This window comes from Schistocerca gregaria, chromosome 3, assembly GCF_023897955.1.
Source record: "Schistocerca gregaria isolate iqSchGreg1 chromosome 3, iqSchGreg1.2, whole genome shotgun sequence".
Classification (NCBI taxonomy): domain Eukaryota; kingdom Metazoa; phylum Arthropoda; class Insecta; order Orthoptera; family Acrididae; genus Schistocerca; species Schistocerca gregaria.
In genome coordinates this window covers 183,549,906-183,577,476 of record NC_064922.1, presented here as the reverse complement: position 1 = coordinate 183,577,476, position 27,571 = coordinate 183,549,906, and the positions used below count along the sequence as shown (strand labels likewise).

General features: G+C 39.3%; 1 protein-coding gene across 2 annotated transcripts in view; it reads left to right on the top strand.

Moving 5' to 3' along the window:
• LOC126355985 (inactive pancreatic lipase-related protein 1-like) overlaps window positions 1-27,571 on the top strand; it is a 265,959-nt gene that overhangs the window by 160,799 nt on the left and 77,589 nt on the right. The window lies entirely within an intron of this gene.

Here is a 27,571-nt window from a genome sequence, read left to right as displayed (position 1 = left end):
AAGTTTCAGCCAGTTTTTGTACCTCTGGTCCACAGAATAGAATCCCACAGCTGAGAAGTGAGTGTTAGTAACTGTGCTTAATGCGACACAGCTGTGTACTCGCCCAGTTGTAAACATCCTTGAGAGTTTAGTTTACTTACCCCAGGAGGTCTGGTGTTTACTCAGTGACTATGATTTTGATGCCATCACTAAAGAAGACTTTTTCCCCATGCCCAGAAAGCCATTAATGTATATTAAGAACAGAACTGGGCCCAATAAACTGCCATGAGGAACACCTATGTTTATATGTTTATTGCTTGGCAATTTTTCACTAAAAATTTATCATCAGTGAGTGTGTGAGCCCCCTCTATCTTATACAAACCGTTTTCCAGGTAAGTCTGAAACCACTCATTTTGCAATCCACAATTAAGTACCTTCAAGTTATTTCTGTACTGTTCCACTCCAGAACATCGTGCAGGAAAAACGAACACTACATTGTTAGAAGTGTTGGACAAGTCTAAGGATATACATGTGGTGCAGTCATCCTTGTCAAAAACTTCAAGAACCACTTGTGTGAACTCTGTAATGGCCAATACTGTACTTCTCCACAACCAATCTGTGCTTTGTTAAAAGGGTTGTATTTATTTGTGTAACTCGTTGATATGTCTTTCATGATTGATTCAGTTATCTAAAACTGGCCTGTTGTTTTTAATACTCTGCTCATTGCCTTCCTTTAGTATGGGCACAACTCGTGAATTCTTTACTCTGTAAAAAGACTTAAACTAAAGGCCTTATTTATTTATTATAAAGGGGTTTGTATGTGCTCTATGCATCCCTTATGAGAAGTGACAGGATCATAATCTATACTTGATATCCTCTTATTTTTTAATTTCTGTAATGTCTTCCTGACTACAGACTCTTGCATGAGGAACAACACCATTGTCAGTCATTGTAGGTGCTGCACGTTTTAAACCAATTTTGTTGCAACTGTTTTGCAATACCATCAAAAAATGCCAATTCCTTCGGATTTTCTATTATTTCAACTCCATCCTTGATTTATTCGTTGTTGTACATGTCTACCTTTTCCAATTTCTTGTTCGTGACATCCCACACTAGTTTCCTTTTGTTCTTTGCATCATATGTTATTCTGTCACTCAATGATTTTTTTTTGCAACAATCGGTTCTCTTCTGTATATATTTTATGTCTGTCCAATCCAGGAACTGTGTATCAGTGCAGTGCTTTTGTAAAGACCTGAGTAATACCTACAATCGTCCATCTATTTTTCTTAGCTGTTGCTTTAGAAGCGGCTAATTCTGGAAATGCCAGCTTAAAAATTAACTTAAATTGATAAAGAGGAATGTTGAGTACTAGTCATAGACTGTGAAAAATGACGTAGAAAGCATGTAATGAATGTTTCAAACAACGTGGTGGCTATAATGTGATATCAGCGGTAATTTTTTTCAACTGTGTTAAGTTATAGATCTATCTGTCACCACAACCAGATTGTTTTCTTTCACTTTAGTTGGCTTCGCCATCTGACAATCAAATTGAAAACTCGCATCAAAAGCTGATACCACAGCAGCTATTAGCATCAAGTCACTGTTCAAAACTGATAGCTAGTATTGAATATTCCTCCTGACCCATTTAAGCAATATGTAGAATTTAGAGAACTCAGCATCCACATTGCTTTCCATTTACGCTTCCTCCCAGATTTGATACCCTAGAAAAAGTATCGGTATGAATTTTACTTTGCGAGAAGATCCTTTTGTAGATCTGTAATTTTATTGGTTTTACCAACCTATACTTACCGACCCAAAACCAGTTTTCCCTATCGATGTCTGTGAGTACATGATCTAGGACTCCTTCTGATACCCTAGTAACAGAGTTTACCTTTATGACATGCCAAAAGTGTTTTGCCATATTTAACGCATTTTCCATCAAAACTAAAATTGTGAAATAAATTTAGATGGCCTCTGTTTGATAATGGAAGAGTCTCAAGAACGACACATCCACCCAAAACCATCTATTACAGTGTAGGTCCTTTTAATTCGTCGGTTTTTATTTTGCTATTGTATTCGTGTTTGTGGGGTCATGCAATGATCATATTCCTGCCATGATAACGTCATTTATCAACCAGTGTGGTCTCATGTAGCTAACGAAACACGCTCTGTTTGCTTGTACTGTCTGCTCAAATTTATGCATCTCTTAGTATTTGTCTTTGATCTTAAAACTGTTATCTGAACAGTATAGTGAAAATACTTATTCCCATCTTAGCGAAACTTTTTCCAATTAAATTCTTCTGTTTACATGACCATGTCACATTTACATCAGGAAGTAAAACACCTCATTCTTGTACAAAAAGGTGTTCATTATTCTACCACGAAAACTTTCAGTTTTCCCGATCAGGTTTCTATTGATGTCTTGCCTACATTTGCATACAGATTAAGAAAATACCTCATGGAAAAGTCCTTCTGCTCTCTTTATGGTAACTGCAAACAAATCAATTATTGTTTTGGTAAATTCGTATTGTCGTTTGTATTTATGTTTTGAGACTTTCTATTTTTTCTGTGTTAGTCGCGATTCATCTTACATGTTTAAAATGCATAGTGTATGAATTTTCTTTCTGTACCCATAGTTATTTTCAGGAATTTATTTGATGTTTGCTTGAGCTATATCTTATTAATTTTACTCTAACCTCTTAAGATTATCGACGAATTTATGCTACAGTTTTGTTATTGTACATGTCCTTGTTGTATCTCTGAGCTTGTAAACCTGTGTTCCACATCCTTCTGATTCATCATAATATGGATTGACGAAATTCATAATAAATACAAGAAACAAAAAAATGTGTTAAAAATTGCTGATGTTTTGGCGACTATTAGATGCAGCTTTTATCAGGCATACTGCTTGTGGTTTGTGACTACAACCATAGGGGTCCACAAAAAGGGGCCCCCTCCTGGAATCTGGGGCTGTAGACTACGTAGCAAAATTCTATCACATTTCTTGCAATAATTGTCTGCAATCCTATTAATTAACAGATTTAGCCTTGTCAGTTGTAATGGGAATGACGTCGGTTTTTCCACAATTTAAGAAGTATTTATTTGTCATTTTTACTGACTATTTTCTGTTAGTATCCACCAGGATTCTCTCAATCTTGTTTTCTATTTTATGTTTTTAATTTTCAGTGACAACTGAACTCTGTTAGCACTTGAAAAAAAATATTTCTTGGGAATAACTTGGTGAATACTCTGGAGTTAATCATGAGAAGAATGAAATTTATCATTGAATCAAAATAACTTTCATATTCATATTAATGATATAGACATATGATTTTGGCATGCATTAAGATGGGCATGTATAGAAATAAATCCAAAACGAGGCAAGACACTAAAATTGACATTTTTATATAAATGTAGCTCACAGGACAAACAGAAATGGTGAAAGATTGCCCACCCAGTTTAAGAGGGCTCCAAAGCAGATTAAAAGTTGGTGTTAGGAGAATTTCAGATTAATCACATAGCCACCACCAGCCTGAAGGAAATAATGAACATCAAAGTGCAGAAAGGTGCTAATTTTGATTCTGACCATTGTCTGACAAGGGTCAAAGTTAAACCAATTCCTGGTAATCGGAGAAGGAAGACCCTCAGAATATAGAAGTACAGAATTGAAGAACTGAAAGTCAGTGACATGTTAAACTTCAATGAGTGGGACAATCAGAAAATTCAGGAAGCAGTGATACAAACAATTTTCCTTGCTAAGAAAAAGAAACATCCATGGTGGGATGATGAACGTAAAGATGCCTTACAGAAACGGTCTGAAGCTTGGAACAAGTGGAATTCTACCACACAGAACTTCAATGAATTGAAAACCCAAAGGAGGACAAGAGCAAAAGTATTTAGTAACACCAAACGAAGGTTTGAAAGAGATCAATTAAAGGAGCTAGAAGAGAATTTTCAGAAGAACAACACCAGAAGCTTCTATCAGACATTTAAATCAAAACTTAGAGGTTACTCATCACCCAACATGTATTTCAAAAATGTTCAGGGCAAACTGATTATGAACAGAATTGTGAACACTTGGCTAGATACTTCAAAGAGTTACTCAACTGTGACCCACCATCAGAAAAATTAACCTTCCTGAAACCACAAAACAAACTTCCTGATACAACCCCACCAGATGAAACGGAAATACGAGAGATCATCAGGGTCTTGAACAACAACAAAGTGTCTGGCAAAGATTCAACTGTTGCAGAACTAAGAATGGAAAGATGCTGTCATCCACCCATTGCACAAGAAAGGAGACAATTACATTGTCAATAGTTACAGATGAATATCACTTCTACCAGTAGCATTCAAGATCTTTGCCATTGCTCTCAAAAATAGAATAGAACAACACATAGATCAACAACCAGGTAAATATCAAGCCGACTTTAGGACAGGAAGATCGTGTGCAGAGCATATCTTTACCATCAAAACCTTAATCAAAACAAAGACACTAGCAGCTGATAAGAAAGTGATCATGACATTTGTGGACTTTAAAAAGGTGTACGACTCAGTAGATAGAGACATATTAATAGAAGTGTGGAAAGAATTTGGAATAGATGATATGACAATGAGGCTTATTCAGAAAGCACTAACAAACACCCGATCACAAATTAAATTTTTAGGAGAACTGTCAAAGCTCTTTGAAATCAAAACAGGTTTGAGACAAAGAGTTTCTCTCCACTCTGGTTCAACTGGGAACGACGAAAAAAATTAGTCAGTTCAGCTTTCCAAATGGAAGCAGGCTAGGCCGCAAAAAGTCTGGTCTTATATTTGAATGCCTTATATTTGCAGATTATGTAGTGTTTTTTGCAGAGAATCTGCAAATTGCAACTAAACATATTGAAGTCATCAAGGAAACAGCAGTGAAAGCAGGATTGGAAATATCTTTTGAGAAGACACAATATATGAACGTAAATGCTACTGATCCAGTCTGTGCAATGAGGACCAAGTATGGCGACATCAAAAGAGTTCAAAATTCAAGTATGTAGGAGAGATTTTGACTCCAAACAACAAAGAAAAGAGGCAATTGAAGAATGGGCAAGGAAAACCGAAATAGCATTCAGATTGTGTCAAAACACATACAAATCTAAATCATTCTCATACCAGGCCAAATTCCAACTCTACAGCACAGTCGTCAAACCTGAATGTTTATATGCATTGGAGACAATAGCCAGGAAGGGACTTTCAGACTTGGAAAAGAAAGACAGGAAATTTCTTATAAAGATTCTTGGCCCCAGAAAAATATCTAATGAATTTACGTTCGGACCTAAGATCAAATTAAGAACTTTATCATAGATTTGAAAATATCTCCACCACAATGAAGAAAAGAAGACTATCTTTCTATGGGCATATTAAAAGAGTGGAATCAGAGTGGCTCCCCAACAAGATTCTTCTCTTCCAGGAGAACAGGAAGACACAAATTCTATGGGTGAAAGAAATGCGCTGGGACCTAGAAAAATGAGGGATCACGACAGATGAAATTGTGAACAGGTAGATCTTTAAGAAAAACGTTGCAGAGGTGAAGGATTCCTTCGAAGAGAAGACGAGAAAGAAAGAGTATTCTTGGCAGAAGAACGTGCACGAGTGACCCAACGGATGAAGCAGTAGTGGCGAAAGAGGAAGGAAGAGAACTTTAGAAAGTGAGGGAAGTTGTGTAAACGTAGCCCATAGATGGCTGTAACGAAAATAAATAAATAAATAAATAATATAAATGAGTTGGTCAGTTTATAAATGTGACTTGCTACAGAAACTAATTTTTATAGATGACATAAAAACGTATTACATCCCAGACAATTCATTAGTCTTTTACTTCTAGAAGTGAATGAGAATTCTGTAATGAATAAAAACTCTGTACTCCAGATTACAGAGGGATGCAGCTCTTGATGACACTTACGTGTTCTAATGAAATATGTTTATCGTTTCGATATAAAATTCATTGCATGGGTTAAAGTCTAGTTCAGGACCAGCAACAGTCACATTGGTGTTTCTCTACTTTTCATAAGTTTATAAGGCATCAGTTTCGCATTGTCAGTAAGATGATATTGTCAGCTAATCAACAAGATCTAAGGAAAGAACCAATGTATTTCTGGCGTCGAAACTGAAACCATGATCTTGTTCGCTGTCTATTCTTGAGTTTATTCATATATTTTCTGTGATTATGGACACAAATGCTGCTGAGTCGAATAAACTCGGTGACATGGTGCTCCACAGTGATGTCATGTGGTGGTATACATCTCGTGATTTAAATACCGAAGAACGAAAATGCATTTAAGTGCAGTGGCGAAATGGCTCTGAAAGAGTCAGAGGTTACTTTCAATGGCATCATGTGGAAGTGGAGGAAAAGCTGCCACTTTTTGAAGTGTTCCGTCTGAAAGACATCGCGGTTTGCCAGAAGAAAGTCAAAAATTTGTATGATTCTTCAGTTATCTTTTTTGTTGGTTTATAAGTGCAGATCTGAATTTATATCCCAGGAACTGGACTTAGTTAAGAAGACTGCTACTGTATTAGTACTAAAATGTAGACTTTCATGGCCGGAAATATCATGACTGTCAGTAGCGAGCCAGTGGGTGTGTTGGAACTTCTATCGACCTACGGACCCCCTTGAAGATGTCTCCCGCAGTCGGAGACGAAACGTTGGGAATTGAGACAAAATTCATGAACCGACCACGGCATAACAGCCCGGATAATTATAATGGACATACTGTATTGGTTGCAAACAATTTTATAGGGATATTTGTGTCAAAGCGTGCCAGACAAAGAACGAGATACTTTGTGGTGAAGAAGAAATTGTTGAGATTGATGAATTTCAGTTTGACAAGTAATAGCTTAGGAGAGTGGCGAAGAAGGAAGGTAAATGGACGATAGGAGATATACAAAGAGGATCGTACAAATGTTTTTTTCGTGTTTTGCCTCGATAGCCAAAAACTTTTCGTTTTGAAATTATTAAAGAAAACATTTTGCCAGGCACGACAATAACATCAGAGTGTTTTCATACATATAAGTTTCGGAAAGACGAGAATTTTAAGCATCTTAATATCAACCACAAACTGACTTTTAAGGATGCAACGACAGGTAACAATAGTCCTGACGTAAACATTATGCTACGTATACTTCCACATTTGCTATTACCTCATTGGGTTTAATTTCACATAGAGTTTCAACTGTGTATAGCCGGGTACAATAATAACTTTACATTTTATGTGCCAGCGTAGCTCTCCAGCACTGCTAATCAAGGATAACCCAAAGCTGCACATTTAAACAGGGAAGGTGGTCCATCTTTTTTTCTATTGTGCACGTGTGTGTGTGTGTGTGTGTGTGTGTGTGTGTGTGTGTGTGTGTGTGTGTGTACATGAATAGTGTACGAGAAGTGCTACCACTGTGTGACTGGACTTCCTGGATGAAAAGATAAGTGGGTATTGTTCTCTTTATTTACTAGTAAGAATGACTGCAGGCCCTGGGTCCATGAGCCCTTCTGTGACGGAAGTTTCTACACGTTTTTGTCGGTTATTGAAGGGCTTTGATGATGGCCTGTGGCACCCAAGTCCGGTACCAACGTTGTGGGGCAAGAGACATGAAGTACTCCAGATGGTGGGTGGTTGGCCAGACGTCTTCAGTGTCCTGCAGGTTACTTGTTGTCTTCCTGATGGTGTCCTGGATGGGGTCGATGTCAAGTTCTTGATGAAAGTCCTCCCAGGGGGCTCACGGTTCTTTCATGAGCTCGTGCGTGGCGCACATGGGGCTCTGAGCTACTATGACCCACTCTGTCTTTCCAGGCTACAGTTCCTTCCCATGCTCTGGCCTACCTGACCTTCCCCTCTGGTCCCTCCTTCCCCTCTCTTCGTCCTTTCATGCTTGTGACTGTCTTGGCGACATCCCAGTGTACATTACTATGTACCAGTCTTTGAGTACAGTTCAGGGAGCCGTTTTCCTTCTGAGTGATGAGGAACTCCAGGCCAATCTGGAATGACAGGGAGTTCATCTTGTTCAGCGTGTTCAGAAAGGTAACAAGGACAATTGTATCGATACTTGTGTGTATACTCCGGCATTTGAGGGAGGTACCCTCTCGGAGAAGGTCAAGATTAAGTGTTACCAGTGTGACATGGAACCATACGCGCAACACATGAGGTGTTTGTGTTTTGGGCTTGTCTTCTCACTGTATGGATGACCCTCTGTGTTGTAAACGTATACACCCACTCGATAAGGGGTGCCCTGGTGTTCCACCTCCCATGTGTGTTGCTTGTCACGACCATCACTCTCTAGATTGCTGGTTTATAAGAAGGAAAAGAAGGTACAGGAGTATAAGTCCCTAGATCGTTTATGCTAGGCTCATCAGAAATTTGACCATTTTCACCCCATGTCAGTGATATCTGAGTTTGACTCTGCTACATCCTTTCCCCCTCCACCACCCTTAACACTGAATACGCCCTCCCACCTTCCTTGTCCCAGGTATTAGAGGATGACACACATGTGGTTATGTCTCTCTCGGTTTTCTTCAAGAAAGTGGCTTGTCCTCCCAGATTTAAGTAACTGAATTTCCCTCCAAAACTGGAGTTCCTCGTTTAGCATTGATGTTGGTTGGGGAATTTGTCCTTGCCTCCACACTGGCCATGTTCTATCCCCCACCCCCCCTTCTCCTTTTTCCCTACTTTTTTCTGGTCTTTTGTGCCATTTTATTTCCCATTCTCCTGTGTCTTCTTCCCCTGATGTTGTCTCCATTGTGCCGTGATCATGTTGTAGTATGAGGATTGGGAAGGGTCGGCGGTGGTGCTGGTGCCCCGATGCGTGTAATGTCTCTGGGCCTGCTCTCACTGTCCACCTGTCCCACTCCTATTCTTTACTCTTGCTACTGCCCCAACATTCCTTTTACCTCTTTATTTGTCTATTTTCCCTCCTCCTTGACTGGGCTGTGCTGTTTGGGTTGTTTCTCCCTTGGTTTCTGCTGCCTAGATCATGGGACCGATACCCTTGCTGTTTGTACCCATTCTCCAATCAACGAACAAACCAAGCAACCATTCAATAATGACAGTTTACACAGTCATAATAATTTTTTTGATGTAAAGTGTATGGAGAAGCATGAGAGAGCAGTGCATACCAGAGAAGTATGTGAGGTTAGTGAAGGAAATGTACAGAGGAGCAATGACACAGGTGAGAAGTAGTGTGGGCATGACAAAGGAGTTTCCAGTAAAAGTAGGGTTACTTCAAGGGTCTGCGCTTAGTCCCTACCTCTTTGACCTGATTATGGATGTGCTGGTGAAAGATGTGAAGAAGGAAGCGCTGTGGAATATGATGTTTGCAAGTGATGTGGTTCTTTGTGAGCAGGGCATCGACAGACTTGAGGAAAAGCTGGAGGATTCGAGGAAGGTACTAGAAGAAAGAGGGATGAAAATTAGCAGGACAAGGTCAGAATATTTAGCAGTGAAGGATATGCAGATGAGGTCTTGCAAGATCCAGGATGATGAGCTGGAATCAGTCTGAAAATTTAAATACCTGGGTCGTATACAGAGGAACAGAGGACTGGAAAGCGAGATACAACACCGAATAAATTGAGGTTGGAACAACTGGAGGAAAATGAGTGGAATGTTGTGTGACAAGAAGGTGAGCATTGGGTTGAAAGGAAAAGTGCACAAGTCGGTGGTAAGACCTGCTATGATATACGGGGCAGAGACATGGCCAATCACAGTAGTCCAGAAAAGGAAGATGGAAGTTGTGAAATGAGGATGCTGAGGTGGATGTGTAGGGTAACAAGGAGGGACAGGATTAGAAATGCATTTGTTAGAGGAGCTGTGAAAGTGGTACCCATGGGGAAAAAAGATACAAGAGAGCTGACTAAGGACTTACAGAGAAAAGGGGAAGAGAATATTGGAAACAGAGTTGAAGATATAAAGATTAAAGGTGCAGGAAGGAGAGGAAGACCGAAGATGAGGTGGAAGGATAAGATATCCGGGTTCCTAAGGGAGAAAGGCTGGAAGGAGGAAGTGCAATGAATAGAGTACTATCGAGGAGAAGGATCCAGACGAGCAACGCCGGCCCTACACGACGAGGGACAAGGCGTCAATAAAGAAGAAGAAGAAGAAGACAGTCATAATAATTTGGTGCAAAAAAAAGGGCAGACAGGGGTATTCGATTCACGGACCTCGCGCTGTTGAAATTAACCTCTAAACACGATCGGCTGCGAAGCGCGGGACTTCTTGGTTGCTAGCGACCACACAAAATACATAAATACGCGTAAAATCTGCAAACTCTATTTTCTCGTAAACGGTTGAGAGTTGCATCTATGTGTTGACCTCTGTTGCATAGTCGTGTTCTACAAATCCTGTCAATAGGGATCAAATGGGTGAGGGAAGTTCGTACGATCCTCTTGTTAATGTTGAATCAAATCCACAACCTTGAGGATACACAACTACTACATCCACTACGCTTACGGCAAGTCTGTCGGTCTGGTGATACTTTACTAATGATACTATATTATGTTTCTCAAATTTATTAAAAAGAAAGTGAAAACTTAGGCGTTTCGGCATTTCATGTTCAAAGGAGGAGCCAAAACAATAAGATATGTACTTATTAGAACTAACCATAACGTCAAGCACAATATCGCTCAGAGAAAACGACTGTACCTTCATAACTGAAAAAAGAAATGCAGGGCCTAAGCATTTAGCATACTGACCAGCAAAGCCTCTGATGTCTGTTAATGATTTAGAATGTCTTACAGTTTCATTAGCGGTAGGATAACACAAAATCTCTGATACAAATTAGGGTCTACTTCCAATGGCGTAACAATACCCGTGAAAGCGTGGAATGACCGCGACCAATCGGCGCGCAGGTGTTTACACACTATCGTTGTTACGATCAATAGGGTATATCAAAAAAGTCCTTACATAGTAGAAAGGGCAAAACATTTTTTGACAGTTAGCAGAACTTGTTCGCATATATATGCAGGAAACAGAACCAAAAACTAGTTGCATTTTTTTGCGAGCTGCTGCATTAGTTTATAATCAAAGTGAATACAATTCTTTCACTTTAATTTTTGCCTTTTTTTCTTCCCTAACTGTTATCCCTTACTTCGAGCAGCAATTCTATCAATATTATCGGTTGCCAAAAATATTTGACTATTGTTCGAGAATACTGGTATATCGCTTATTACGAGGTTATAGTTAGCATCGGATACGAAAGTTTGGCTGTGAGTTCTGAATGGTATAAAACCACATTGTGGCAGACTGATCTGCAGCTTACTCGAGTTATAGGTTAGGTCGCGATGTGATTGGTTGTGAGTTGGCAGTCAGAAACTAAGAAGCCAACTTGCGATGACAGGCAGATCTTTAGCTTATTCTCATGCCTCGTTTAGGATGGGATGCAGAAGCCTGACGTACAAAAATTACATTATTAACATTCCTTGCCACAATTATTTTATTTTTTTCTGAACACGCCACAACATAAAGAGACTGTTGTCACGTTGTGACCTAATAATACAGCTTGCATTAGTATAACTGAAACGAGCAGCAGTTAAATTAACGATCTTTGTTCACACACAAGTTTCACACTTTTTGTGAATGATTTCCAGGGCTGTAGCATGTTCACGTGAGAATGTGTTATTTCTTGGTCTCTTGGTTCCAAAAACGTCGTCCGTCTGCAGCTATTTCAATAGCTGCGGAGAACGAGAAGCTGACACACCCTCTTTCATTTTCATGATCCTTCCTGCGTGCACTAACAACATTGCTACATAAAACATATAAGTACGCAACTGTACATTCTTCCTCAGCAAATTAATTACATCAAAACTGTTAATTTTAAAATGTTGCCCTACCTTGCATAAATTTTATGGGCACGTATGGCTACAGCTTTATATGTGTTATTTGAAACTGGTTGGGTATCCTGGCTTACTGTGTTTTGATTAGGTGACAGGATGAAGAGGAAGGTGAGAAGAATATTATTGAATGAACTTTGGCTGTGAAAGCTTATGCTCCTGTATAACAACAAAACTTTTTGTCCAGTTCCGTAGTATTGTTGCTTGTTCCAGTTCTCAAGAACCTCACTCTGACACAGTGTATCCCAAAATTCCAGAGAAATCAAACCTGTTAAGATTAGCAGACAACCTCTTTTTCAACAATAACATTTTCCATCGACATTGTTTATTTTTTTCCTCCTTTTTATTGACTTAAATATATTGTTTACAGTTCACCCCATTCATACTGCAAACACTGATCTCCTTGTCTTCCACTGCAGAAATAATATTGCAGCCTTTCTTAACAATCACTGTCCATGGCATTTTACCCTCATATCATTTTCTGTCATCATTATAATGGGTTTATCAAAGTGCTGAAGATGAAAAAAGATTGTATTACACTGGAAGAGATACGAAATACGCAGAACTTATTAAAAAGAAAAAATCCCTGTGAGAAAATATTGAAATCAGTAAGTTAACAATTTTTGTGTATTTTTATTCAGTAATGTTCTACTGAATTATGTTCTGGGGCAACTCATCTTTAAGGAAGATACTTTTAATTACTCAAAAATGTCCTGTGAGAATAATATGTGGTGCTCACCCACGATCATCTTGTAGACATATGTTTAAGGAGTTACATATTTTGACTAGGCCTGTTACTTCACAGTGAATGTACTGCCCCATGAAGCTTGTTGTAAATAACCCACTACAATTCAAAGGAAAGATGGTGTATGTAATTACAATACCAGAAGAAAAAAATGACATTAATTATTCCACATTAATGTTGATATTTGCACAATGCTGCCAGTTACCCAATGATAAACAAAATACTTGACAGGGAACAGAGTAAAATTTGAAAACAAACTGAAAAGTTTCTCTTGACAGTTTCTGTTCTGTAGAAGAATGTCTATTCCAGAGGATAATCAATGGAACATGAAACTAACTAACTTTACAAGTGTTAAATCAAATAAGAAAAAGAAGTTAGTTAAGGTCTATTAGTAGGAACCATCCATAATTCATTCGGAATTATTTAGTAAAAACTCGTGACGTCCTAATCATAATGGCTGAATCAGGTATCCTCTTTATATAAAAGTTTTTTTCATAGTAATTAGTTTAGTTTTTTGCAATACACTGACCTTAACATAATCCCGGGAACTCGTACATACTCATTTCACTGAACAACTTTTCCATATTATAATTAATACTAAAATATTCCCATTGCAAAGGGAAAGATTTGCCAAAAGAAAACCCCACCCCAGTGGGTTTAAAATTATATCCGTAATTTGTTGGTAATAATTATAGTCTCTTTTGGAAGTTTACTAAAAATGTAACAGATTGCTGCAGACAGTTTTATCAGTAACTGAGGTTACGCTCACAACATAAGGATCATTTCACTATCTTGTGATCACAGACTGAATATATGAAAATGTCTGTTTAATAAACTGGAGAGTTCTTACGCTGAGACCTTCATGAAATTTATGAATTAACGTCACAAGTATGACAGGAAGACTGCTTCTGGTAAACATAGTCCTTCTTCCTGAATGCAATTGTCCCAACATATTACTGTATCCCACTTGACATTGAGGAATGCAAACATGTGGCATGAAGTCAACTGCACTTTACAAGTCACTGCATGTAACATACAAAACAGGCAACACAGTGAGCACATAGCACTTGGGAAAAAACTGAGATCGTATAGTGGCTGGCCCCTACTGCTCAACTCGCTGAAACCTCAGTCACGACATAATTTAAACTAGTGTACAGAGCTGATTAGATGGAAGCCTAGGAACACTCCACATTATGGTAGCCTAATCAAATGCTAACTGTTACCATTACATGTCAGTTTATAGTAACCTGTTTTCCATTACTTAGATGACACTGAAGTTATGTAAATGTCTCTTATACAAATCTATAGTCCTCTAATTTATTTAAAATGATTATACAGTCAAGTCGAAAAGTACACCTGATGAGTGTATTACTTTTTATCAGTACCTTTGACTTGAAGACCAAGACTTCTGGTCAGGTGAATACAGGGTTATAAACACAAAATCAAATAGGGGTAATTCAGGAGTAGGTTTAATACTGAATAAGAAAATAGGAGCATGGCTAAGCTACTACATATAGCATAGTGAACGTATTATTGTCAAGATAGACACAAATCCCATGCCTACCACAGTAGTATAAGTTTATATGCCAACTAGCTCCACAGATGATGAAAAGATTGAAGAAATGTGTGATGTGGTAAAAGAAATGATATATATAGTGAAGGAAGGTGAAGATTTAAGAATCATGGGGTACTGGAATTCGATAGTAGGAAAAGGAAGAGAAGGAAAAGTAGATGGTGAGCAAGAAGGAAAAGTAGATGGTGAGCGTGAACTGGGGGGAAGAAATGAAAGAGGAAGCCACCTGGTAGAATTCTGCACAGAGCATAACTTACATAGCTAACTCTTGGTTTAAGAACCATGACAGAAGGTTGTATATGTGGAAGAGGCCTGGAGACACTGGAAGGTTTCAGATAGATTGTATAATGGTAAGTCAGAGATTTAGGAACCAGCTTTTAAATTGTAAGACATTTTCAGAGGCAGATGTGGACTCTGACCACAATTTATTGGTTATGAACTGTAGGTTAAAACTGAAGAAATTGCAAAGAGGTAGGAATTTAAGGAGATGGGACCTGGATAAACCTGAAAGAACCAGAGGTTATAGAGAGTTTCAGAGAGAGCATTAGAGAACGATTGACAAGAACAGGGGAAAGAAATTCAGCAGAAGAAGAATGGTTAGCTTTGAGAGATGAAATAGCAAAGGCATCAGAGGATCATGTAGGTAAAAAGACAAGAGCTATAAAATCCTTCGGTAACAAGAAGTCTTTTCTGAAAGTATTTGTATGGAATTTAGCCATGTGAAACATGTATGATAAATAGTTTAAACAAAAAGAGAGTAGACGCTTTCGAAATGTGGTGCTACAGAAGAATGTTGAAGATTAGATGGGTAGATTGCATAACTAATGAGCATGTGCTGAACAGAATTGGGGAGAAGAGGAATTTGTGGCACAACTTGACTAGAAGAAGGGATTGGTTGGTAGGACACATTTTGAGGCATCAAGGGATCATCAATTTAGTACTGGAGGGAAGAATGGAGGGTAAAAATTGTAGAGGGAGACCAAGAGATGAATACACTAGGCAGATTCAGAATGATGTATGTTGCAGTAGTTTCTCAGAGACGAAGAAGCTTGCACAGGATAGAGTAGCATGGAGAGCTCCATCGAACCAGTCTCTGGACTGAAGATCACAACAACACCTTTGACTACCTCATACAAGAAACAATATATGTGTAATCACATAAAGAGATATTGCTAAAACTTAATTGGGAGTCTGTCAGTGAGCTGTGCTCAGAGAAATGGGTTTCCACATCACTGTATGTGGTTCTTATTGAAATTTTTCTAAACATGAGTGACAACAACAGTGGGCTGCAGTTCACAATCTCACTGTTTCCTATTTCCTATGTAGATGACTCGCACCTGAACATTAAAGTTTGTTTCAGGAGAAACCACCCAAAAAAAAAAAAACATGTTCGTAAGTAACTAAGTATGGTACACTGATAATGTCTGACACACAAATCTTTGTCACTCTTCTTCACCTCTGGACATAAAAACATTAGATTTCAAAGACTCAGTAATTCCTTACTCTTTGTATCATGTTGTTCACTTAAATGGTGTTTTGTACATAATCTGTGAACTGCATGGTATGCAAGTTTTGATTCAGCTTACTGGTGATAGGCAGGAAATTATAAGTAAAAATTTTGCATATCTCAGTAGTGCCAGCAAAACCTTAATTTTCCCATCTAATAAATTCATAACCGAGAATCCAGTCTTCATTCTGTGCTATTTTGTTTTGATTTTACTCTCAGATTTGAATTTTGTACTCGTAAAACTCATCCTGTTGTCGTCTCTAATATTGACACATTATTTAATGTTTCTAAAGGCTTAAAATATTTTCTATGTTAAGTTATTGCTGATGGCTCTAAATTGTGCTTCTGACTTTACTACTGTTCCTTTATTCTCTTCAGTGGTATTCTTATATCTTGTATTAAACAAATGATCTGCCAGTCATCAGCTGAAAGAAGTTTACACAAAACGAGATAGTTTTTATTTTTATTTATTTATTTATTTATTTTTTAATCCATGAATGCTTGACACGAGTGTGGTGCTAGGATGTAGAACATGTCACAGTTTTACCCAAACATACATATATAAATGGTCATGAGGCTTACAGTGTTAATTGTAAGTGAAGAGATACATGAAAAGTGGGATCCAAGTGCACAGATGATTCTAGTAATAATAGTTACGTACACAAATATTTTACTCAAGTCAGAAGCCATACAAAGCTCTGTACAACATAACAGTGCAATATAGTGGGCTGCTGCTAAAACAACAATTTACATTATTTACAATTAAGTTTACATTACTGAAAGAAGACGTGAAACTAAATGATCTTCATCCAGAATTGTGCAACAGCAACTGCAGCACCTTCAGCCTTCATCAGCTCTAAATCACTGCATGACTCAGGGCAGTTTGGACAGCACAGGTGATCCATTACCCATTCTGCAGTAACATTGTGTTGCTTCCTTGGAATATTCATATTTGACAAGGTTGTCTTTCAATTTACCAGCACCTGATATTGATCTGTTCAGTGATCTTCAGTGATCAGGTCATTTCTAGCTGCTGAGTTGTTCTTGGAGACATAGATAGAACGGACAATGAACTGAAGAAACTACTTCTGGATTTCAACCTAGGTCTTGGTGGTTGACGGCCATGGAGTGGATGTAAATTATTTAGTTAAAGCTTTTTTTTCCCTTTAAATGCCTGTAACTACTTTACATCGAATATCTGATGGCACAATATCTATAAAGCAGTAAACCTTGTATGCAAACAGCACTTTCAGAAAAAGGGATCAGTTGTGCAGCTTCATTCAGTGTGACATCTACTTGCTTTGCATAAGCAGGGCTGACCCGTAGAGCATATACATACTTCCCTTCAGAGAAACAATGTGCCTTGGTGGAAGTTCTGATGATTTGGTTTGGGTTCCCCGTTTACTGCCAATGGTTTCCAAATTATGTTACTTATGACTGAACCCTGTATTTAGTGCTCTGTGAGTGTTTGCGGAATGTTAACAACCTGGTTGAAGTGACTTCAGGATATTTAGATATACAACAGTGTTCCAACTTAGTACCCTTCCAATTAACTTCTAGTTTTCTATTTGCCAGTCTGTTTCAGAGGTGGAAAGCACAGACCTGAATTTTCCAACAATTAGCTCTCAGGTGGTTATTATCATAACATTCAGTGAAAGTTGTCAATGCTGTTGTAAGAACTTGTTTAACTTCCTCACACTTCATTGCTTGAATAGCTAAAGTGAAGTCATTTGTATGTATGAAGCTTTTGTACACGTTAGGCCTTGATTGGTCTTTGGAATATTTTAAAGAGAACAGGGGACTAAACACTTCCTTCATTTCAATGACTTTGACCTTCCTTGGAACTCAAGAAAGAATGTTCAATTGCACAATAAATTACCAATTAATTTCATTAACCCATAACTAGGTGCCATGATGTAGATCTTCTGGAACATTATAAAAGGTTGATTAGTATCATAGGTTGAACATAGATCAATAAAATCAACTCCAGTGATGTCACCTGTTTAGGTATTAGTAGACCGTTAGTCGTTGGAAGGCTTTTGAATACCTATTTGATTAACTTTTGGGATCAGATGGTTCCCCCTAAGTTTCAGGATGGCAGCTACTTCAGTTTTTCTACATACTTTGGGATCTGATTCTGTATCAAGCACTCATTTCATAGTAACTTGCTCAGATCATTTTATTTGCTCCACCCATTTATCATCCATGCCAGCTGAGTTATAGTTCTTGCATTGTTGAATGGCTTCCTGCAATTCTTCTTCACTGAGCTCTTGAGAGAGTTCGTTTCCAGTTCAGCTTGTCTGTGTATCTTAGATCCAGCACTAGCTTTGCCCATGTTCTTGGGATAATTAATGAGTCTCCTGAACACACAAGACAACACAATGACAGTAATGGCAAAGATTTCTGCGTAATTCCTCATGTGCTGCAGAAATTTCCCATGTATCCATGTTTATAGATATGATTATCAAAATAATCTTACCAAAGATCTCTTAGGCTGATCACTTCTGGAACTCAAAGGATCAGTTACCAGAGAACGTTCAGTCACTGATGTTGCCCAGAGTACATCTCTGGGGAGGCTCCTTTCATGTGCCCCACATACAAATTATAATTTTTAGAACTGGTGTGTAAGCCACATAAAATTTATAAGGCTTACACTCTTTAGTGTATAAAGTGTTACATAGTAAATTCTTATAGTATACTTAAAATTAAACACAGTTCACATATCATTACAAACTGTAAAACTTATGTAAGGAGTAGAAAGAGTGATCTAGGAGACAAAGTTTTAGTTTTTTTTATTTTATTTTTTTTATTTAGTCAGATTACCAGTGACTCACTGGCATAAACATGGAGATTAATTGTATACCTTTGGACTCAAATAACATGCCCTTCTGTATCCTGTTGAGATTTTTTACATAATTTTGAAGGTCATGTTTACTTCGTGTATCATGATATACTCTTTTTATTTTGTAAATAATAAAATTCATGTTAACAAAGAACTTGACTGAAAAAATGTACTGGTAAGTCATGAGGAGGATCCCCAACAGCTGGAATAAATTTCTGTAAGAGCATCTAGGGTGCACTCTACTCATAATACTGATGACCCTCTTCTGTGCCATGAACACTTCAGTTCCTTGTGGCAGGTTTCACTATAATATAATGCCATATGTCGTAAGTGATGATACATCCTATTTCCAAGTCATAAATAGATGCAGTTGAGTGAATGACAAATGCTTCCAAATTTGGTTTTTTGCATAGGTCAATGAAGTGGAATGATGCAGTTTAGGTTGCTATTAGAATGTAATTCCAGGAATTTGGTTGACTCAGCCCTTGATATTTCTTTGTTGCCACATTTTATTTACATATCTTCCTGTTTTTTGTGAGTTGAACTCACTTTTGTTAATTTTTAGGGACAGACCACCTGAAGTGAACAAGTCTATAGCTTCCTTAAATATAGTGGAGTCAGTGTTCTCTATACTGCAGTGTCATTTGCAAATAGGGTGAAGTGTGCTTTTTGGTTCATACACCAAGGAATGTTGTTGATGTAGTAAGGGACCAAACACTATTTATAGTAAAGGACCAAGCATTGAACCCTCTGGTATTCAAAATTTCACTGTGCCTCAGTCAGGGCAGGCAGGTACCATTGCAGAATTATTCACAACCTTCTGCTTTTCTGTCATCTAGATATCACTTCTTGAGCCACAACATTACTTCACCATTTATGCCATAGTGCTCAACCTTCCTAAGAAGAATTTTGTGATCTACCTAGTTGAATGCCATAGACCAGAGCTGTCCAACATATGGCCCACAGGTCACGTCATGGCCTGTGGCGATGAAGAATCCAGCACATAGTAGCCTAACAAAGTTTTTTTTTTCTTTTTCTTCCAACACAGTAATAAATGAGGACAATGTTTTTAAATTAACATGCTGTGTTGATTGCACATGACACAAACAAACATGCATGTGGGGCACACGAGTGGTTGCCTGCCTGATAACCTACTAGCTATACTCTTCCATACCTGCTACCTGCGACATGTTTTCCCACCTGTGTCTCATATGGGTGATGCATTGGCCAGACAGGAGGCGTGCAATGGCATCCTCACCTATACTAAACTTACTTCCTTTGTTTCAGTTGAGTCAGTTAGTCAGATTCACTCTGTGCTATTGCAGTGGCAAGGTACTGCTTAATAGTTAGCTCCCAAGGTTACATATTTCTCATCATTTGCACATGGGTGATTAAAGTTATGTAAGTACAAAAAACTTGTTTTAATTTAGAAACAAAGTTCAATTAGTCAACATACACTCCTGGAAATAGAAAAAAGAACACATTGATACCGGTGTGTCAGACCCACCATACTTGCTCCGGACACTGCGAGAGGGCTGTACAAGCAATGATCACACGCACGGCACGGCGGACACACCAGGAACCGCGGTGTTGGCCATCGAATGGCGCTAGCTGCGCAGCATTTGTGCACCGCCGCCGTCAGTGGCAGCCAGTTTGCCGTGGCATACGGAGCTCCATCGCAGTCTTTAACACTGGTAGCATGCCGCGACAGTGTGGACGTGAACCGTATGTGCAGTTGATGGACTTTGAGCGAGGGCGTATAGTGGGCATGCTGGAGGCCGGGTGGACATACCGCCGAATTGCTCAACACGTAGGGCGTGAGGTCTCCACAGTACATCGATGTTGTCGCCAGCGGTCGGTGGAAGGTGCACGTGCCCGTCGACCTGGGACCGGACCACAGCGACGCACGGATGCACGCCAAGACTGTAGGATCCTACGCAGTGCCGTAGGGGACCGCACCGCCACTTCCCAGCAAATTAGGGACACTGTTGCTCCTGCGGTATCGGCGAGGACCATTCGCAACCGTCTCCATGAAGCTGGGCTATGGTCCCGCACACCGTTAGGCCGTCTTCCGCTCACGCCCCAACATCGTGCAGCCCGCCTCCAGTGGTGTCGCGACAGGCGTGAATGGAGGGACGAATGGAGACGTGTCGTCTTCAGCGATGAGAGTCGCTTCTGCCTTGGTGCCAATGATGGTCGTATGCGTGTTTGGCGCCGTGCAGGTGAGCGCCACAATCAGGACTGCATACGACCGAGGCACACAGGGCAAACACCCAGCATCATGGTGTGGGGAGCGATCTCCTACACTGGCCGTACACCTCTGGTGATCGTCGAGGGGACACTGAATAGTGCACGGTACATCCAAACCGTCATCAAACCCATCGTTCTACCATTCCTAGACTGGCAAGGGAACTTGCTGTTCCAACAGGACAATGCACGTCCGCATGTATCCCGTGCCACCCAACGGGCTCTAGAAGGTGTAAGTCAACTACCCTGGCCAGCAAGATCTCCGGATCTGTCCCCCATTGAGCATGTTTGGGACTGGATGAAGCGTCGTCTCACGCGGTCTGCACGTCCAGCACGAACGTTGGTCCAACTGAGGCGCCAGGTGGAAATGGCATGGCAAGCCGTTCCACAGGACTACATCCAGCATCTCTACGATCGTCTCCATGGGAGAATTGCAGCCTGCATTGCTGCGAAAGGTGGATATACACTGTACTAGTGCCGACATTGTGCATGCTCTGTTGCCTGTGCCTATGTGCCTGTGGTTCTGTCAGTGTGATCATGTGATGTATCTGACCCCAGGAATGTGTCAATAAAGTTTCCCCTTCCTGGGACAATGAATTCACGGTGTTCTTATTTCAAGTTCCAGGAATGTACTTGTTCCAAATGAGACATGTACATGTGCCATATTGTAGGTGGCTGCATGTGTGAAATCTAGCAGATATTTAATGAAATCTAACCTAATCTGTGTGGCTGCATGTGTATGTGCTTATAATGGAGTCAGATGAGCATAATTTTTCTGGCACTGTGTGGCTGGCAGTAACGCTGTAGGGCTTATGTTCACAGTGTTTCTGGGATTTCTATGAGTTGCTGAGATGATGCGTAGTATCTTTCGTTTGGTGAACATACACAGCAACTATTGTTTATTAGCCAGTCTTTCACATATGGTCATTGTTGCCCATGTTTCACATCAACATCCGTGTGGCATGGAATGGGTGATGGCAACATTATGAGAAAAAGATGCTCATGTACAAGCTCCAAAGCCTTGGCTTGATAGTTCACTGTAACCTTGTGAAATGATGTCAGATTACACATATATCTGCTCCCCTCTGGCACTCACAGGGCTATCTACATCTACAAATCTACACACATACTCCGCAATCCACCAGAGGGTACCTCGTACCACAACTAGCATCTTCTCTCCCTGTTCCACTCCCAAACAGAACGAGGGAAAAACGACTGCCTATATGCCTCTGTACGAGCCCTAATCTCTCTTATCTTATCTTTGCGGTCTTTCTGCGAAATGTAAGTTGGCGGCAGTAAAATTGTACTGCAGTCTGCCTCAAATGCTGGTTCTCTAAATTTCCTCACTAGCGATTCATGAAAAGAACACTTCCTTTCCTCCAGAGACTCCCACCCGACTTCTTGAAGCATTTCTGTAACACTCACGTGATGATCAAACCTACCAGTAACAAATCTAACAGCCTACCTCTGAACTGTTTCTATGTCCTCCATCAATCTGACCTGATAGGGATCCCAAACGCTCGAGCAGTACTCAAGAATAGGTTGTATTAGTGTTTTATTAGCGTTCTCCTTTACAGATGAACCACATCTTCCCAAAATTCTACCAATGAACCGAAGATGACTATCCACCCTCCCTACAACTGCCATTACGTGCTTGTCCCATCTCATATCGCTCAGCAATTTTATGCCCAAATATTTAATCGACGTGACTGTGTCAAGCTACACTACTAATGGAGTATTCAAACATTGCAGGATTCTTTTTCCTATTCATCTGCATTAATTTACATTTATCTATATTTAGAGTTAGCTGCCATTCTTTACACCAATCACAAATCCTGTCCAAGTCATCTTGTATCCTCCTACAGTCATTCAACGACGACACCTTCCTATACACCACAGCATCATCAGTAAACAGACTCACATTGCTATCCACCCTATCCAAAAGTTCATTTATGTAGATAGAAAACAACAGCAGACCTACCACACTTCCCTGGGGCACTTCAGATGATACCCTCACCTCCGATGAACACTCACCATTGAGGACAACATACTGGGTTCTATTACTTAAGAAGTCTTCGAACCATTCACATACTTGGGAACCAATCCCATATGCTCGTACCTTAGTTAGGAGTCTGCAGTGGGGCACCGAGTAAAATGCTTTCCGGAAGTCAAGGGATATGGCATCCGTCTGATACCCTTCATCCATGGTTCGCAAGATGATATGAGAAAAAAGAGCAAGTTGCGTTTCACAGGAGCGATGTTTTCTAAAGCCATGGAGAGTTCAATTCTATTATAATTCAGGTTTCTTAGAGACCGATTTTGCCTCTCCACTACTTACTTACTTACATTTTATTAAGGGTTTTGATCAACCAATGAGATTTATGAGAATAATTATAATTTTGTTCCAGAAGATGCATGTGATTCTGAAGATAAGTATATTTGTTTGTGGTGATTATCAATCAACAATCCAGGACTGTTAATGCAGTCATGTCATCCATGAAAAAAACAGAAAGCTAACACAGAATGTCATGTATTCAAACTGAGTTGGACTGAAGCCTATTGTGACTGAACAAAATAGGAACATACTGTATCTTAACTGTAATGAAAGAATATCAGTTTGTGTGAAGTACAACACAGAGTACCATTATTCTACAAAACATGCTTCTAAGTATAATGAATACAGTGGCCAAATAAGAACTGACTGAATCAACTCATTAGAAGAAAAAGACTGGTACTTTAATGTTCAATAAATCAACTCTAACCATGACATCACTATGTTTTTAAGTGGCAGCATGATATTGACACAACAGGCCATGTTTAAAATACCAAAAGAAAACTTAGAAACCGTAACAAAACTAAGCTTTAAGGTAGTAGAAGCTATTACCAAAAGCAGAAAACTTTTATCTCCATGTTTGGAAAAATTACCTCAGCAGCATATACAAAACAAGTATCATTAGTGAGAAAATACTAGCTTGTCACATCAAACCATAGCACAATCAGTTGATAACATGGCAAAAATATGGAAATTTCACTTAATGCACAATTAAAGGAATGTGTATTTTACAGTTTATCACTCAATGAAAGTACTGATGTTTCAGATACAGCTCAGTCAGTAGCCCTTGAGAGAGGAGTGACAGAGAACTACATGATAATTGAGGAGTTACTTGACTTGCGTTCGATGAAAGATACAACAACAGGTCAAGATGTATATGAAGTAGTAATAAACTGTATGGAAAAGTTTGATCTTTAAGGCAAAAATCTTTCTGGCTCAACAACAGATGGCTTGCCAGCAATGATGAGGAGAATAAATGGACCTGCTCTTCTCCTTTTTGGCTGCCCATGTCAGTGTCACCTGACAAGGAATGACTGCTAGTCATACATGCATGGTGCATGTTGTATCAGTGAACGTGCTGTCGGTGTTTAGAATGGGGAAGGCATACGATCTATCTGAGTTTGACAGAGGCAAATTGTGAAGGCCTGGAGGCTCGGTATGAGCATTTCAGAAACTGCATGACTTGTCTGGTGTTTGAGGAGTGCTGTGGTGAGTGTCCTCTACACCTGGTAAAACCAAGGTGAAATCATGTTCAAGCCATTGGCTTGGGCAGCCACTCCCCATTACAAATGTTGGATTCTGTAGACTTGGCAGACTGATAAAACAGGACAGACAGCAAATTATGGTGGAACTAAAACCATACTTTATTGGTGGACAGAGTAAAATTGTGTTTAAACACATAGTGCACTGAACATTCCTGAACAATGATCATCCACAGCCAACGACCCATTCTTGTATCAATGTTAACATCATGTCATTGACAACTACAACTGAAATGGGCATGTGACCATTGGCACTGAACTTTAGTGTGGTAGCTGGGCGTTGCAGGGTCTGATGAATTCCCATACCTTCTTCATTATGTTGATGGGAGGGCACAAATCCATTGTTTTCCAGGGCAACTGCTCCTTGGCACCTGTAGTGTGGAATGAAGACAAACTGGTGGTGCCTCCATTATGCTCTGGGGAACATTCATGGGGGCATCCATTGGACCAGTGGAGCTCGTGCAAGGTACCATGGTGATGACCAAGAAGTATCGTACACTGATTGCCGACCACATACACACCCCTTCATGACTGTCATGTTTCTGACGGCAGTGGCATTTTTCAACAAGATAATGTGCCATTTCAAAAGGCCAGGAGTGTTATGGAGTGCTTTCAGGAACACAGTGGTGAGTTCCAGTTGATGTGCTGACCTCACAACTTGACACATCTGAACCTGATTGAACATTTCTGGAATTTTATTGAATATGGTGTCAGAGCTCATCACATCTCTTCCTAGAATTTACGGGAATCAAGTGATTTGGTGCCAGCTTCCTTCAGCGACCTACCAAGGCCTCATTACTTCCTTCCTTTTTGTAGAGTTTCACTGAAGATTTTCTCTTCATAATAGATGTCTTCGAAAAATGAACCATTTTTTGCAAAAATTGAAAAACATAAACAACTGAATTAAGAGGGGTGGGGGAGGGGGATGCTCACCTAATAGGGGAGGGAACTTTTTTTTTTTACTACTACATCCTCTGAGAGTGTTCTCCCAAAGTTTCAAAACTTTAGAAATTATTTCTCCCCTTTTTCCTAATTTAACTGAGGTGATACAGAATTCTCATTTCCACAAAGATAAAACCACAACTATCTGAGGGCAACTGCTTCTTGTGTCAGTATGAGATGGAACAGAGTAAGTTACATGTTACCTACCCACAAACTAAAACTATATGAAAAAAATCCGTACTACATGGACGTGAAATTATAAATAAAATCTGGAAGGTGAGGTGTGACCCAAATCTAAAAAATGCTGGAGGAAACCTGGAAAACATAAGAAAAGCAAATGCTATTATAGTGTAGAAGACTTCTCAAGTGATAACCATGTAATATAGTATCTAATAATAATAATAATAATAATAATAATAATAATAATGGTTTATTTGTCCATAATAACTTTTACAGTATATTAAAAACAAAGATTCCAAGACTTACTAAGCGGGAAAGTGCTGGCAGACAGGCACAATGAACAATACACACAAACACACACACAGAATTACTAGCTTTCGCAACCGATGGTTGCTTCTTCAGGAAAGAGGGAAGGAGAGGGAAAGACGAAGCAAGTGGGTTTTAAGGGAGAGGGTAAGGAGTCATTCCAATCCCGGGAGCGGAAAGACTTCCCTTAGGGGTACACACACACACACACACACACACACACACACAAGCAGACATATTTAAAGGCAAAGAGTAAGGGCCATGCCTTTAAATATGTCTGCTTGTGTCTGTGTATGTGCGGATGGATGTGTGTGTGTGTGTGTGTGTGTGTGTGTGTGTGTGTGTGTGTGTGTGTGTGTGTGTGTGTGTGTGTGTGTGTGTGTGTGTGTGTGTGTGAGTGTGAGTGTACACCTGTCCTTTTTTACCCCTAAGGGAAGTCTTTCCGCTCCCGGGATTGGAATGACTCCTTACCCTCTCCCTTAAAACCCACTTGCTTCGTCTTTCCCTCTCCTTCCCTCTTTCCTGAAGAAGCAACCATCGGTTGCGAAAGCTAGTAATTCTGTGTGTGTGTTTGTGTGTTTTGTTCATTGTGCCTGTCTGCTGGCACTTTCCTGCTTGGTAAGCCTTGGAATCTTTGTTTTTAATATATTTTTCCCATGTGGAAGTTTCTTTCTATTTTATTTACATCATCATAACTTTTACAGTTGTGGACATAGTCGGTCAGTACATAGATGAAAAATAATAATAGTTTAGTAGTAGAAATAAAGTACATACAACATTAAAAATCCTTGATGGAATACAAACATTTAGCAATTAACAGCTGCTTTAATTTTATTTTAAGTCCTTTTAACATTTTTATGGTATTTGGCAGTTTGTTGTAAAAAAAATCTTCCAGTAGAAAATGGATTGTGATCGGTTGCTTTTTTATTTCTGAATTTTATGTGGTAATCCTCTTTCTTCCTTGTATTATAACTATGGATATTATTATTTATTATACTGTGCTCCATATTTTCTTTTACAAACAGTATAGTCCTTAGAACATATAATGAATACACTGTTAGTATATTATACTTAATGAAATATTCTCTACAGGATTGACATTTACTAATATTTGCTATTATCCTAATTGCTCTCTTCTGGGCTCTAAAAGCCCTATCCTTGTATACCATCGGTGCCTCGGCCAAAATCTCAATACCGTATTGTAGGTAGGAGTGTATAATACCAAAATAGATTTGTCTTAAGATTGGTGATGCTATTATGCTAGAAAGGCGTTTTAGCAGGTAGGTTTTACATGAGATTTTTTTACACATGTAGCTGATGTGCTCCTTCCATGCAAGATGTTCATCAACTATAATACCCAGGAATTTATGTTTATCAATTGTTTCAATTGATAACTCTGGCTCAGTATCCACTTGTCTTGATTTGTAATTTAGCATAAACTCCATTAGAATTGTCTTTTCTTTATTTAATGCCAATTTATTTTTTGTCATATATTCGGTGATGAGTCTAGTGTTCTTCATATAATTTTGCACTGCTAGGTCTTTTGTAGGGGCCCAGCTTATGAAGGAGGTGTCATCAGCATAATTCACAAGGTCTACATTTTTTGGAATTATTATATCATTGTTGTACACAATGAACAGAAAAGGCCCAATAATACTTCCCTGAGGGACTCCACAGTTAAGAATTTTATAAGATGATTTTACTGTTTGTATAAGTCCCCTGGTTGTATGATACAACTTAACACATTGTCTCCTGTCAGCAAGGTATGATCTTAACAAATGTAATGCCACATGTCTGACCCCATAAGTTTC